Below are 16,217 nucleotides of genomic sequence, written 5' to 3' on the forward strand. Positions count from 1 at the left end.
GGGTGGGTAAATCTAGAGGAACATGCAGTAGGAGGCTGGGGGATCCAAAGAGAGATGGGCAAGGAGGGTGGGGTGCCCACAGGAGGGGGACGCAAGAGGAGGTGGGGAGGCAAGGAGGATGGGGAGAAGGGCGAGGCAGGTGGTGGAGGAGGCAAGTGGTGGGCGAGGGAGAAGGCGGAGGCGGAGGGAGAGATGCAGACGAGGCAAGGAAGAAGGTGGAGGCGGAGGGAGGGATGCAAGTGGAGGAAGGGACGCATGCGGAGGAAGGGACACAGGCAGGGCGAGAAAGGAGAAGGCAGAGGGAGGGATACAGGCGGCACAATGGAAGAGGGAGGGGGCAGCACAGACAAGAGAGGGTGGAGGAGGGTGGCCGTGTCGAGGAGGTTCAAGGGAAGAAGGAAGATGCATCACATGAGGAGGATCAGGGGGAGAAAAAGGAAGACGCGACAGGGGGCGCTGAGGATGATAGCACAGTCGTGGAGGACGAGGCGACGGCGGGCGAAAGTCGGGTGAAACCGTTTTGTGTTTTTTTTTAATAATTAAAATTAATGAAATAAAATTTAGATTTTTTTCATTTTTCTTTTTTTTGTGTTTTTTTTCTTTTTGTTTTATTTTGTTTTTTGGCTTTTTTTGTTTTTTTAATAACAAAAACAATTGTTATGAGGGGTAAAAAAAAGGAGTGCACCTTCGTCCCACGCGCATGTACGGGACGGAAGTAAAAAATTTTGCATTGACGGGATTAGACAGGACGGGGACGGTGACACACAAGGCATCGAGGTCACGAGGGTGTCTCGAGGCAGATAAAACCAAAAACAAGTGCGTTCATGCGCGACACGAGAAACATGGCCACGCATCAAAAATGAAGAAAATTTAATAAAACTCAAACCGTACGTCGGATCAAAAAACCGTTTTAAAAAAAGTGTCCAAAGACGAGGGAAAAATAATAAAAAAATGCGACATGGGTTTCGAAGCAAAATCAGGATGTTCATATGGAAAAAACACAATAAATAGACCCGAAAACACATACGTGTGTTGATATCGAAAAATCCGTGCGTCAGAACGAAGTGCGGAAAAAAGAAAAAATGTGCAAAAGAGCATTTCCAATAACCCTATCACAGTGAAACCCAATTCTAATCAAGATAGGACACATTCACATAGGAAAAATCCCAAAAATAGACTCAAAAATTAACATGAGAAAGAACAATTGCCGGAACGAAGTGCGATAAACATGAAAAATGTCCGGGGAAAAGGAATTCACAGGGCTCGCGCATCAAAACTCAGTTTGGGGCGAATTGGGAGAGATTCATATGGAAAAAACACAAAAAACACACACGAAAATACTCGAAAAAAATAATAACTAAAAATCCAGCAATCAAAAGAGAAGGAAAGAAAAAAAAAGTGGGGGAAAGGCTGGCAGGACACGACTGTCAAATTAAACTGGAATTGTGGTGAAAATAGGACATGTTCACATGGAAAAATGTGAAAATAGGCACGAAAAGGGCCTAAAAATCCGCAAAAATTAATAGTAGATAAATTGTGTATCAGAATGACAGGGTGTAAAAAGAAAAAATGTCAGGGGGAATGGGTAGGACAGGGCTCGCACATCAAATCAAGGTTCCGAAGCAATAAAGATGCGTTCACATGGAAAACCGTTCAATTTACGAAAATTGCTTCAAAAATTAATAACTCAAGAATCGTCTGTCAAAACAAGGGTTGGTAAAAAGAAAAAATGGACAGTTCAAAGAGACGAACATAGCTATAAGGTTGGATATGATTCTCAATGAGCGTAGGGTGCGTTCACATGAAAAAATCACAAAACAAATAATAAAAGCAAAAGGTCAAGCAACAACCTCAAGGACAGGGTAAAATATAACGAATGAGTGGAAAAGGGGACCCCATCCCTTAAGGTAAAAGAAAGTCATGGCATAAATGCATGACCATAGCATGATATATGCATGGAGGTATGCAACATAGACATACAGGGATGCGTCCCCACACTTAAAACCTTAGCAAGAAGGGTAAACCAAACATCAAGGACCTAGTACCACACATCAGACCAATCACGAACATCTCCACACTTAAGACATAACCGTCACTGAGAAACAGAAGGTGTAGGGTTAGAAAAACTTGGCCCATATTGCCCGGGAGGAATGTCGATTATCGAGGTTGCGTCTTGTATTGTTGTCGATTGCAGGAGGTAACAAGGTGTCTTCACAGCTCACGTCCTTCGTGGCAGGGACCATGCGGCAACACTTAGGGAGATAGCTGGTTGAAGGCATCATAGGAAATTCGTTGTGAGGAGGAATATTGCACTCAACTCATAATCACTCAAATGGAATGAAAGAGCAGTCACTCACCCCATTACTAACATTACTTGAGGAAAGAATGATGAAACCCAAATCTCACACCTAATTTAGGAATCAACAAAGGAATGGTGCAGAAAGAGTATGCCAGAGTGTACAATTAATGGTGCATAAGTGCGTCCAACCCCGTCTAGCATATGTGCAAGGAGAAAGGCCAGGGAGCCTTGCAATGCATTGTACAGAACAGAGTGACGTGTCCTATGTTGATGGCAGAGACCCATCTCGTGGGTGCATATGAAAACGAGAACATACCTTACTCCAATTGTCGTAACGTCCCTCAATCCTCACCTCTCGATAATTGATTGAAGAACCACCAGCTTCACTCAACCCACCCTCTATCTCACACTCGATTAAAAGATACAGAGGGCAGCCCATTCCTAAAACCCATTGATGTAATCCTCACTATCACTTGTGCAGAGCTTGTATGCCTTGTGTGCAATTGATGGTGCAACTGTGCATCCCACCCTGTGCCGGCATACAATGCAAGAAGGAAGGCCATGGAGCCTTATGGTGCATTGCACAGAAACAGATCGTGCATTGTGCATTGAGAGACCCATGCTTATACTGCGTGCAACACTCCGTTCACACATCTCACTTCTCATTTGATTTGAAGGGAAAGATTGGCCACTCAACCCACCCTTTGTCTCACACTCACTAACATATACAGAGAGCAACCCATACTTACGTCCCCATTCTCTTGTTAGGATGAAAGCTCACATCACTCAAGGGTCTCACACTCGATTAAAAGATACAGAGGGCAGCCCATTCCTAAAACCCATTGATGTAATCCTCACTATCACTTGTGCAGAGCTTGTATGCCTTGTGTGCAATTGATGGTGCAACTGTACATCCTACCCTGTGCCGGCATACAATGCAAGAAGGAAGGCCATGGAGCCTTATGGTGCATTGCACAGAAACAGATCGTGCATTGTGCATTGAGAGACCCATGCTTATGCTGCGTGCAACACTCCGTTCACACATCTCACTTCTCATTTGATTTGAAGGGAAAGATTGGTCACTCAACCCACCCTTTGTCTCACACTCACTAACATATACAGAGAGCAGCCCATACTTACGTCCCCATTCTCCTGTTAGGATGAAAGCTCACATCACTCAAGGGATTGGTGATGAAGATCGTGTCGATTGTTATCATCAGGATCTTGAAGACAAGGTGTACCCAAGGAGGCATCCTACAAATCTCATACTTCAATGATTTGTAAGAAAAATCATCTGTTAAGAAGGACAGACAGATTGATATTGCAAAAACAAGGCACCAAGGAAGGTGGCTTCAAATTACTTGTTGGAAAGGTTCTGCTAGTGAGCCAACTATCTTGAACTGCGGGGTGTTACCACCTTTTCCACAGCAGTCAGCTTCCCGCCCAAGGGTGTTTCCACCTTTTCTTTGAATGAGGTCTGTTATAACAATGAATTTTTTCCTTTTCTCTCATAACAGTTTTGTTTGTTTTTATTTTTTATTTTTTATTTTTTTTCTTGAAGAAAGAGAATGATAGAAATACCGTGTGTCATGACCAATCTCGCCATCGTTGTTGGATCAGACGAATAGATAACAAAGTCAGGTTGAGATGTATCTGGGAGGGGTTAACAGAACAAGATCCCTCATGAGGAGAATCATAAGGGCTATCAAAAGCATGATAAGGAGGACAGTGCGACACCCAAAAGGGAGAGGGTAAGTCGACTGTAACAATGGTCTATACTTGAATAGTCATTAGGATTGACAGCAAGTGCCTTGTACGGGCCCATCCACCGTTGTTGAAGCTTGCCAAGAAACTTGCCAAATCTCGAACCATAGGCCAGGACAAGATCACCTTCTTTGAACTCCTTGTGCTTAATGAAACTGTCATGATAGGCCTTGCATCACACTTAAGTGGTTTCCATGCATTGTAGGGCCATTCGTCGTATCTCATCCAAGCATTCCAAGTACAAGAGACGGCGTTGCAGTGACTCATCATCTCCCAAGCATTCTTTAACTGCCACTCGCAAAGAGGGCAATTCCAATTCAACAGGGAAGATGGCTTTTATACCATACACTAACTGGAAAGGGGTCCGTCCTGTAGCTGCCTTATGGAAGGTTCTGTATACCCAGAGGGCCAAAGGATGCAATTGGTGACTTCAACTTGGCCATTGGCTCTGGGGTAATAGGAAGTAGACTTGTGATGGCAGATCTTATACAGTTCCGTCAGCTCCTTTATAATTTTGTTAAGGAAATGAGTACCTCTGTCACTTACCAACTCGAGAAGACTGCCAAGACGTGTGATAATATTCTCGTACATAAATAGGGCTACGTTATTACCATTGTCCTGCTTTAGGGCTTTAGCTTCACACCACTTTGTGACATAATCCATACATACTAAAATGTATTTGTTCTGCTTCCGTCTGGTGGGTGGATCAATGGGACCCACAAAATCAATCCCCCACTTCTCGAACAGCTTTAGGAAAAGAATAGATTGCAGTGGCATAGCACTTGTTTTGGTGGGTTTTCCCATTCGGTGACAAGCATCACAGCTCTTGTAGTAGTCATGTGCATTCTTATGGAGGGTCGGCCACCAATATCTTGCTAACAAAGCCTTCTTGGATGTCGCTTCTCCTGCGAAGTGTCCACCACATGGTTCATCATGGCATACTTTCAATACTATGCCGATTTCATCCCTTGCAACACATCTTTGCAAGACTTCATCTTTGCCTCTCTTATACAGTGCACCGCCTAGCAACGTGTAGGGGTTGATTCTAATAGAAGCTTCTTCTCACGGCTTGAGATGCCGAGAGGATACTGTTGAGTTGCCAGGAGGTTGGCTATGTCTGCATATCAGAAAGTAACTATTTCAACTAGAAACAAAGAAGCATCATGAAGGTCAGGATCATCATGTTCCTCTTCTTTTGTTTAAGGAATCCATGATAGATGATTAGCTAGGATATGGGAAGGGCCAAGCTTAGTGACCACTTCAAAATCGAACTCCTGGAATAGAAGCAACCATCTCATCAATCGTCCTTTACTATCTGCCTTTTTCATTAGGAAGGACAAGGCTTCATGATCCACATAGAACTTAGAATGCATTGATAGTAGATAGTGTCGAAACTTCTCCAGTGCAAACACCATTACTAAGCATTCAAGCTCTATCACTGTATAGTTCCGTTCCCTATTGGTGACCTTCCGACTTGCGTATTATATTGGTTGATCTAATTTAGAGAGGCCCTTTTGACATAGGATAGCACCTATCCCTTCAACTAATACATCTGTGTGCACATGGAACTCCTTCGTCCAGTCAGAGGCTGCAAGATAGGTGCTTGGATAAGGCATTGTTTCGGGGTATTGAAGGTTTCTTCATAGTCATTAGTCCAAAGGAAATCCGCATCTTTCCTTAGGAGCTTGTGTAGAGCGGCCGCCTTGGTTGCAAAATGTGCAATAAATCTTTTGTAGTAGCCCACATGGCCAAGAAATCCTCTCAATTGCTTGAGATTTGTTGGTGTTGTTAAGGCGATAATCTTTTCAATCTTCGCCAAGTGTGTTGCAATCCCTTGTGTAGAGACAATCTGGCCCAGAATAACTCCTAATGAGACGCCAAAGACACATTTTTCGGGGTTAAGAGAAATCCCATACTCTCGGCATCTGTCAAAACATTGCTCTAGGTGTCCCTAGTGCTCACGGATCAAACTACAAACACAAAAGTCATTAAGATACACCTCAATGAAATCATGCAAATGATTCTGAAAGGCAACCATCATTACTCATTTGAAGGTGGCAGGAGCATTATAGAGGCCAAATGGCATCACTCTTTAGGCATAGATCCCCCATTTTGTGGTGAAGGTTGTTTTGGATTAGTCCTTTTCTGCAATTTGGACTTGGTTATATCTGTTGAATCCATCCAAGAGGGAGTACAACTCATGGCCTGCCACTGTGTCCAACAGTTGGTATGTAAAAGGAATAGGGAAATGATCCTTCTTTGTCTTTGAATTGAGCTTTCAAAAGTCGATACATATTCGAAGTTTCCCGTTTTCCTTGGGTACTAACACAATGGGCGAAACCCATTCACTGTTAGCCACGGGATAAATGAACTCTACTTTAAAAAGTTTCAATAATTCAACCTTTACTAGAACATAATAATTAAGATTCATACGCCTTTGTCTTTGCCTTACAGGTTTGGACCCGGGCTCTAGGTCAATGTGATGTTGACATACTGTGGGATCAATCCCCTTTAAATCTTTATATGACCAAGCAAACACGTCTAAGTTCTCTTTGAGTAGGTCTCCTAGAACCACTAATTCTTCCTCGGGAAGATTGAGACCCACTTTCAGGTGACGTTCAATACCGTCAGTATCCAAGAATGTTACTTGTCTTTCACTTTCCACTTCGCGGATGAATGTCCCACAGATTGCTTCTGAAAGAGGTCTGACTCTTTCAAGAGAGTAGTGTCCTCGTCTGATGTTCCACTGGAACCAGTGTCCTCATTCTGAACAGATGACTCATTTGTCTGTTGAGATTGTTGGAAGGCTATCAGAGCTTTGTTTGCTTCTATGTAAGTGGTAATTTCTTCTGGACTTAGATATTCATCTTTAGAGGATACGTCCAGGAATGTCACATAGCACGGACCTTCTAAAAGCCGAGGCTTTGATGGCTCTGGCTTCTGTTGGCAAGGAGCATCATCATCATCTTTTCTCTGGACTGAATGGTTAGGGCAACAAGAGCCACTTGTGAATTTAATTTTTATGCTTTTAATCCATTGCTTATACAGATTCTACATACTTTGTGGTCCATTGGCCAACCCAAATGAAACCATGGTCATTCCATCCAGCACCCTGAGATCTTCAGTCTCTCTGAGATCTCTGTAGAGATATCAACAAGATCATCTGCTATTAAAGAAAATTCTTCATTTGCACTTTCATAACATGCTTCATTTTTTTTCTCATTATTTTCATCCTCTTCCTCTGGAGACTATCTTTGCTTTTGTAGAGGCTCTGTAAGAGAAGAACAAATCTTTTGCCTCTACATCTGCTTCTACTTCTATCTATGTCTCTGCTCTATCTCTATTTTGCATCTGCTCTATCTCTGTATCTGTTATTGTCTCTGTGATTGTCTATGTTTGCTTCAGTGATAGTCTCTGCTCTGTATATGTCCTGTCTTTGCGATTGTCTTGTAATAGGGAGAACAGTACATCTATACTTCTATTTCACTATCAGAGGTGATTTCAAAAGTCAATTCAAGTTGAGACAGGAGGTATTCTCCCATAGACAAGGACTTTGCCTCCCTTGGTAGTTCGCTTATTGTGCCCACTGTTAGGGACTGTGCCTCTGTTTTCTTCAAAAAGATATGTTCAACAACTTCTTCATCTCCTGATGTACCATCTGTTACCTCATTGGAGGATTCAATTATAACTTCAATGGATGTGGATCCATTTCCTTTTTGCAATCCATACAACTTCAACACCACTTTGTTGGGTCCTCTGTCTAGGGTTAAGGTTCCTTTGAACCAATCCGTCTTAACTCTTGCTTCAAAAATCCAAGGTCTTCCCAAAAGCAAAGGGTATGAGGTCCCATAAGAATTTGGTTTAACCACCAAATATGTCAGCCAGTAATCTTTTCCTGCAAGGGTTGTTTTTACGTATAACACACTATTAGTGAGTTTGGGAATCTCCCAATTTCCATTTTTTGAATACTAAAAAGGTGGCACCCAGATAACATGCCCGTAAGTTTCTCAAAACCATATGATGTGACCTATCATTAGAACGTGCTTGAAAAATGGAATCTATTGAGTTACAGAGCGCTCCATTTGGAGTTATAGTCTTCACATTATGAAAAATCCAAAGATTTGACCACATATCCCAAACTTATGGGAAATTCCCATATTTCCCAATATAGTGTTGTATGGGAGGATGTCAAGATTATGGGAGAGAATGAAGGAGTCTCACTTGTAGCTTTCTTGGTTGCACAATGGGGGAATACACACAGAGGTGAAGGCTGAAAACAGTTTTCCTCTTCTTAGTTGTGTAAGCCAAAAAAACTCTAGTACAAAGAAATAGAAGAACCCTATATATGGGTCTCAAACCAAACTCAACTAACTAAGGTGGCATACTAACTAAGCCACGAACTAGAGTAGATAAGGATAGCTGTCATGTAGCTATTATTCATGGGCGGTGTACCAACCGCATCTGCAACTGACACGTCGGTGACATAAATGCACAACGATCACCCTGGCATATCACGAGTGAAGCTCGATATCTCAACAGAGGATACCCAACGATTTAAACTTGCTTTGGTCTGCCAATCTGATAAGGCATTGTATAGGTTGAATTCATTACAACACTAAGTTCTTCATTGTCACATCCGTCATTATGTTTACTGTTGAGCCTCCATCAATCAATGCATCTGAAATAAAGCATCCTTCAATCCATACACTAATCTCTGGGGTTCCAAGATCTAAGAAGGCGTTGGCCACATCTACTTCCTTTACAGGCTCCGAGGCCTTATTGGTCTTGGTCGCTGTTGAGGAAGCAATCCTTAGTCCACGTCTTCTTGTCAAGATGCTTTTGAATTTCTTTTGGCAGCTGGGAAACAACATCAGTAAACTGTCAAAATGTTAGGTTTGGTTTAAAGGTGTCTAAGTCTTTGACCAAGTCATAATCTTTGATAGGATCCACATGCTTCTCCAACAGCTTGTTGAAGAATGGAACTACATCCATTTTCATCTTTCATTTTTCTTCTAATAATTATAGCATCTGCATTTCCTCTATTTCTGAAAGTACTTCTGTATCATCTATCTCCTAGACCTCTGGTCATGTTTCTAGGACTGTCTCTATAACTCTCTGTGGCACTACAGTGCTCTGTACTGCAATGTTCTGTCCTATAATGCTCTGTCCCTCTGTTGACAAGTTGAACTTCTTTTTCACTCTCAACAATAGCCTCTTTGTAAGAAACGACAAGACAAAGAAACACATTGCAAATAAAGCCGTAGACTAAGTCATGTATACATGGTTTATTAAAATCACAGTTGACGAATACCATAATCACTTTCCACATTTTTCCACCTACCAATACCACCTACTGTAAGCCTATAAAAGACACTCATCCCCACACTCATTTCATCAGACATTCTCATTCAACTGTACTTGCATTATGTTTGGATAATATCAACTGTTCTTCTTTGTTATTACTTATGCCTCATTATGATTGTCTATTTTCTCATTAGTAATCCACCTTAGCATATATCCTCAATAATTTAACATTGTATCAGAGTGGGTTTCAAGGTAATGAGTTATTAGCCCACTAATTGGGTCATTCGAGTTTGAATTTCTGGCTCCCTCCACTTTCCCATGAATCTCTCACCTATCTCCATAGCCACCCACCTTCAGTGGAGAGCTTGAATCTCTCAAACCAATTCATTTCAGCCTGTGCTTTCTTCTAGAGATCTCTTCCTCTACTCTAGTTGCTCCTCCCCATCACCTCACAGCTAGACATTGTCGCCCCTCTTCTCCAACATTATGCTTACAACAGCTTGCTGCCCAGATTGCGACATCTTTGATTCGTATTGCTCGTTCCTCTTGCACGTGCAATGATGTCATCTACTACCATAGGGAAATTGAAGCTATACATCTAAGCTATCTCCCGCTTAGATGGTTTCTCGAACAGTTATATCTATGAGCAACAATAAGCAAAGAACCAGTCACCTATCAAAACCCTAAAGAAGGTAGACATAGCCATTAATCTCAAAGCTCAAATTTTACTTCATTTTCCTACTTTTGGCTAATTAATGCCATTGACTCTCTGATCTGCTACAAGAATGAGTTCTCAACTAAGCTAAAGAAGATTCAACATCAAGTGCTTCAACTACATAATATCTCTTGATACTATCTATTGTTGATTAACACTAATCCTCTTGTGTTCTTTGATACACTCAAATTCAACTCTTTTGTTGGATTATTCTTAGTAATTTGTTGCTACTCCTACCAACAAAATGGGCAAAGATTCACCCTCATGCTGATTCAATGGTGTCAAATTCCATACATGGCAAAGTAGGATCAAACTGATCTTAATTAAGAAATGCTTGTGATCAATCACAAGTGGTCAAGAGAGGAAACCAAGGGAAGCTGTATTCTCAATCATATGGGATAAAAATGATTAATAAGGCTCAAGATATTATCAAGCTCGAACTTGATGGTAGCTACATTCATCATGTTAATGGTTGTGAAACCTCTCAAGCAACATGGAACTGATTACAAACCCTGTTTGGGGCTCACTCAAAATCCTCCAAATATAGCTTACTAATTGAATTTTTTGGGCTTGACATGAAAAGTAGCACCTCACTTGCAACTCATTTGAATTATATGAAAAGTTTGTGGACACAACTTGCAGGAATCAACTTGAAGATAAATGAAGACATTTGCATTGGAGTGCTTCTCAAGAGTCTTCCACCTGAGTTTGATCATGTATCCACCACATTAATCAACATGCATATGCTGAAGCTGATGCATATCAAAGCATCTCTCCTGGAAGCAAAAAAGAATATCAAGAGCAAGGGAGAAACAAGCATCCCAAGAGAAGACCAACAACTTCTCTATATGAAAGGAAAGAAGAGCATAGTCTGTGATTTTTGTAAGAAAACTAGGCATATCGAGAATTTTTTCCATGCTAAGAAAGGATCTCAAAGAGCATATCTTGCAACAATCAAAGAAGATAAAAACAACAATGGAGAAGAAGAAGAAAAAGACACCCAAGAACAAAAGGATAGGACTCACAAATCCCTCTTTTGTAGCTCATTTTTTGATCAAATTCTTTAAGTTTTAAATGTGGACTTGCCTAATGTTCTTACCATAAGCTCCTATACTCCTCATGTAACCTTTGCACACTTCAACCTCTACACACTTAGTGAGGTTTTGTGATAGCTTCTAGCTTTGTATGGTTGATTCTTTCCATGTCTACACTCAACAAGGTTCTACTCATGACGGCCTATGTATACTCAATGTCTTTCTTGGTTGTGATTGAGAAGGGGTGTTTAGAAATGTACAATCACATCCATTATAGCCTCTTTGTAAGGAACAAGGCAAAGAAACACATTGTAAATAAAGCCTTAGACTAGGTCATGTATGCATGGTTTATTAAAACCATAATTGGTGAATATGGGATATAGCAGTTTACAAAGAAAAAATTTTAAGGAGAATAAGTTTATCTTGTATACCTAACCTTCATCATATTTTTCTTGGAGCATATCTTCTAGAACTTCTTCTAGCAGTTGCAGCAATTGAAGATGTTGCTAAAACCACTCAATGTAGATACCCATACTATCATCTTCTTGCCATGAAAAATTCAATCTATTTCTTTGAGTTGAGATGAATCTAAGGGGGTAGGAAAGATTCCTTGAAATTCTTTTGGATCATATCCCATGTAAGAGAAAAATAAGCACTTTAATGAAGTACATTCCACCATAAAGGCATCTTACATGATAATTGGTAGCATATTTAGCCTTATCATTTTTAGAGAACGACTCTTAACCAAAATAATCATAAAATTAGCTTAACCATGATAAGACAATCTTGTCGTCTTTCTTACCATCAAACCATGATAAGACAATCTTGCAATCTTTCTTAAGAAGGCTCCTCCTTTTGGGTTTGTTGTGCATCAAAAACACCATGAGGAATATGTGCAATGCAATTGTCTTTGTCTTGAATAGTCAAGCTTTGTTGCACTTTTGCTTATGAAAGACATAGGTAACTTCAACCAAGTTGTACTGCAATAGATCCATTTGTTGTTGGAGGGTAATCTTTAGAAGGGAAGACTTACAATTCATCACTTCAATAATGGTGATAAAGGCTTTTGTCTTTATAAGCCTTAAAGAAAAAGGAGTATGACTTAATGTCCCCCTTCCCTTTTCCGAAAGAAAAGAGATGGTAGCCAAAAAAATCTTATTTAAGCTTTCAAAGCTTATTTATAAGCTTTGATAAGCTTAAAAACAAACAATGATGTCTATTGATGTCATTTTACACAATTTGAAAGTGCCATTTTTTGGCATAAAGATTGTACAATTTTTGGGAGGGTGCTTATAAATCAATACAATTTTCAACCCAAACAAAGTTGAATTGATGGCCATGATTGATAGCCACCAATTATGGCAATAAATCCATATTGATTAAAATTATGACTTCAATCCTTGAGATGAGTTGAGAAAAGTGAAAATAATTAACAATAATGTGGCAATTTCAAGTTATTAAGATAGGAATAATGTTGAAAGTATACTATAGTCTTTCTCCTTTGTGGAACTACACTAGATAGGAAAATGTGAGTTGGGGAGAGGAGAGTTTGAATCAAATGACTTTGAAGAAGGATCATAGCACCTTGAAGGACATTTCCCTTAATTCAAGTTCGAAACATCTTTATAATCCCTTTATCCAATAGTTCTAAATGAACTTTGATGTGATGAATAAAATGCTCCTAATTATATATATATATATTAAACTTGAGAAATACTTGAAAGTGGCACACAAACTAATCACTAAGATCTAATAACAAGGTTGCAAGAAAGCACTATAGCTCTTTCAAAAATTGAAGAAATATACAAAAACAACTCATTGCCGAATAAAAGAGTTGAGAGAAAAGTGTACCTTGGGTACAATCATCCCCCCATGCATGGGTGAGCACATCCTCTATGCATGTATTTATATAACTCTATTTTGTAGATACTCAAAATACAAAAGAAGTCCCAAAAAGAGGCCATACATTTCTCTTCCTTGCACAGATCATATTTCCCAATTCTTTTGTCCAAACTGACTTGTCATTCCTATAAGTAAGGTCTACAATATCAATCCTAATCTAGACAAAATATACCTCCTCACACTAAAGAGCATGTAGCCATAAAATAATTCAATACTACTCTAAGCACCTACTTTCCTATGCACCATAAGTGCTCTTTGACAAAATAATATATTCTTTTAATAATCTGCTCCACCAAACACAAATCACATTAGTTTTTACTATTTAACTACCAATCATAAGCAACTAGTGTCATAAGCAAGGCTGATCATGACAAGCTATGAGCAATTAAAAAATATTGCAAAATCAAAAAATAAATTTGATTGCCATCTTATTTTTCCATCATTATTCCTATAATTTTGATAACATAATGTGTAGTTCATGATATTAAAGGCAATGGTATTTAGTTGTTGAAGATTGATTGTAATTGGAAGTAATGCATTGTTCATTCTATTAAAAGCAATGTTTTGTTGAATAACTGGTCCCGTAATTATATCGATGAAAAAGGGATAAGTAGTTACAATCTCCCAACGAGGGAGAATTCCTTTAATTTTTATCAAAGGAATCTAAGAGTCATCGCTTAATGTCATGGATAATACATATGTTTGTAAATCTTGTAATTGTGTCAAACATATACACAAAAATGAGCCTTCTAAGTGGACATAAAGCACTCCTTGTAAATTCACCTCATTTTTAGCATTATAGACCGAAACTCAAGGGGGCTTAAATCCTAAATACAACCATTGGGTGTGCTACCAAGGATTTTATATGTATAAAAGACCAAAAAACTATTGGTACTAGAGAAATAGATGATTGCCTTTAATATAGTTAAAAGGCAATCATCCATTGCCTTTAATATAGTTAAAAGGCAATCATCCATTAATATAGTTAAAAGGCAATCATCCATATCTCTCTCTCTCTCTCTCTCTCTCTCTCTCTCTCTCTCTCTCTCTACAAGTATAGCTCTCAAACAACTTTATGAAATAGTGATGCCCTTATCATATGGGTGCATTGTATCAAAATAATCAAAACATTAAGGTTAGCAGAGGAATTCAAATAGAGATGCCTAAAAACTCAGAGTTGGGGATCTACATGCAACCCTTGATATACAAGCCATGGTCCATCGCATGCAACTCCAGAGCTTGTTTGCAATGGACTTTTAGTGATACTAAAGCCCTATTATAACAAGCAGTACACTCAATACTAGGTAACGAAAATTGTGAAGCTCCCTAATACCTCTTGGTAGGTTTTGCAGTAATGAAGAATGGAAGAAAACCTGCAAATCACAACATGCAACATACAGGTTAGAGATTGATTGGCTCAATCAATAACCCATCAATTGATTAGTTTGACATAATTGAGAAATAGAAGACTATCACAATATTCCAGCAGAGAAATGAAAGAGCATGCCTACTGCGCGTCTCTAGATACGCCATCACCCTTTGCCATGTTTTTGGTGCATGTTTCTTCTTGAGAGTCGTCGCTTTAATGTCTGCCTTGGAAGAGAGATCATTGTTTGCAAAGGAAGACTCACACTTCTCATGGCATTACTGTGAGATCACATCTCGTCATGTCTGCAACACTATCATGTGTGTGGTGTGAGAAGGATATTGAAGCCTGAGGAAGATATTGAATCTTGTTGATCAGTTCTTCTTCTACACCACGTGGTCTATCTCTTGCAATGAGAGAGAGAGAGAGAGAGATATCGTCCATGAGAGAGAGAGAAGTTGGAACCCTTGCCCTATGCATGTTTTGCACAGCCACACATTGTTACCTTGCCCTACCGACCCCTCCGGACTGTGAGAGAGAGAGAGAGAGAGAGAGAGAGAGGAAGAATGACCGGAATAATAAGTGTTGATATGCATCATGAAAATTGAGATGAGATGAGATACACCTTTTGGAGACTATAATAAAGTAGTCGCTCACAACCAGGAACGATGGATCTCTCCATACGCTTGTTTCCCAATCTCTGTTCTCACCACCAAACAAGCTCGTTCGTGACCTGCAGAAAGAGCGCTTGTGTCAGTTCAAGAAATCAAACACTGATTGTGAAGAGACCAAGGACAAAGCTGAAATATGAATCGACCCAGAACACGGCAAGATGATGGGGGCAGCATCGCAGAGTCACGTCTGCAGCAAGCACGACGGAGAGAGATGGAAGGAAAGGAGAATTGCACAGAGCCAGGGAAGAGGCAGTGCATGATGAGGATGATGACGAGAGAGAGCCAGAGCTCAGAGAACACCATCTCTGCGTGTCGACCTTTCTGTGTCATGCTCAGGCCTCGCCCCGGCTCCCCGCAATTCCTCTCTCTCGCATCTCTCCCCGCATGCGATTGTTCCGATCCATGGCTGAGATCACAGAACAGCAAGAAGAAGAAGAGACGAACTGAGGGAGTACTCACCTCGCCCTCGGCGTCTCTTCATATCAATGCGCGCGCCCGCGCCCGCGCCCGCCTCTCATTCCTATGTACTACACAGTCGTTTCTGGAGTACAGAAATAAGTAAAACGTTAGTACAAAATATTTGGCGGGTTGGGGTGGGTTTTCTTGCGTATCTCCTGCTTCCGCCTATATGACCATAGCAATGTTGTTCTCTTCACACACACACACACACCCGACCAAAACCAAAACAAAAAGAGAGATTATCTTTACTATTAGTTAAGGGGAGGTGGGGGGCGGGTGCCACGTGGTAGCCCCCACCTCCCCACAAAGAAGAACGCAGGGGCAGGTGTCACGCGTCCAGTACCCGCCATCGCCTGCAAAAATTGTGCCGTGTCACTCGCGAAGAATACGCCCGTGCTACCCTTGCCGCAAAGATCGTGCCCATGCCGCCTGTGACCTGCCTACGCCCTTGACCTGTGACCTGCCTGCGCCTTGTGACGTGCCCGCAACCTGCGATCGCGATCTTTATGCCCCCGCCCGCATTTCGAAATGCATTGACAAGGGCGGCCGTCGTCTCGACGAGCTCCCCTTCGCCTTTGACCCCGTCACCCCGCCTTCGAACTGCGCATTGCCGCTCTAACGTGCCAACTCCCTGGCCCGTCAAAGCTCTATATAAGGACGGTCCTCCTTTGCACGCACGGCCAGCGGGAGAGGAAGGTAC

At 40.9% G+C, this 16,217-nt stretch overlaps 1 long non-coding RNA gene across 2 annotated transcripts; it reads right to left on the reverse strand.

Moving 5' to 3' along the window:
- Positions 1-8,144: 8,144 nt before the first annotated feature.
- LOC148029797 (uncharacterized) lies at positions 8,145-15,669 on the reverse strand. Of its 2 annotated transcripts, none has more exons than XR_015692102.1 (3): positions 15,518-15,665; positions 14,526-15,117; positions 8,145-14,391 (listed from the first exon to the last, which is right to left on the reverse strand). It is a non-coding gene; the product is annotated as an uncharacterized LOC148029797 (long non-coding RNA). The 2 variants fall into 2 exon arrangements; XR_015692103.1 differs by having other exon boundaries at positions 8,147-10,858; positions 12,968-15,117; positions 15,518-15,669.
- Positions 15,670-16,217: the final 548 nt, after the last annotated feature.

The sequence above is a fragment of the Lygodium microphyllum genome, chromosome 10, assembly GCF_053477565.2.
Source record: "Lygodium microphyllum isolate KBCC chromosome 10, Lygodium_microphyllum_v1.1.10, whole genome shotgun sequence".
Classification (NCBI taxonomy): Eukaryota; Viridiplantae; Streptophyta; class Polypodiopsida; order Schizaeales; family Lygodiaceae; genus Lygodium; species Lygodium microphyllum.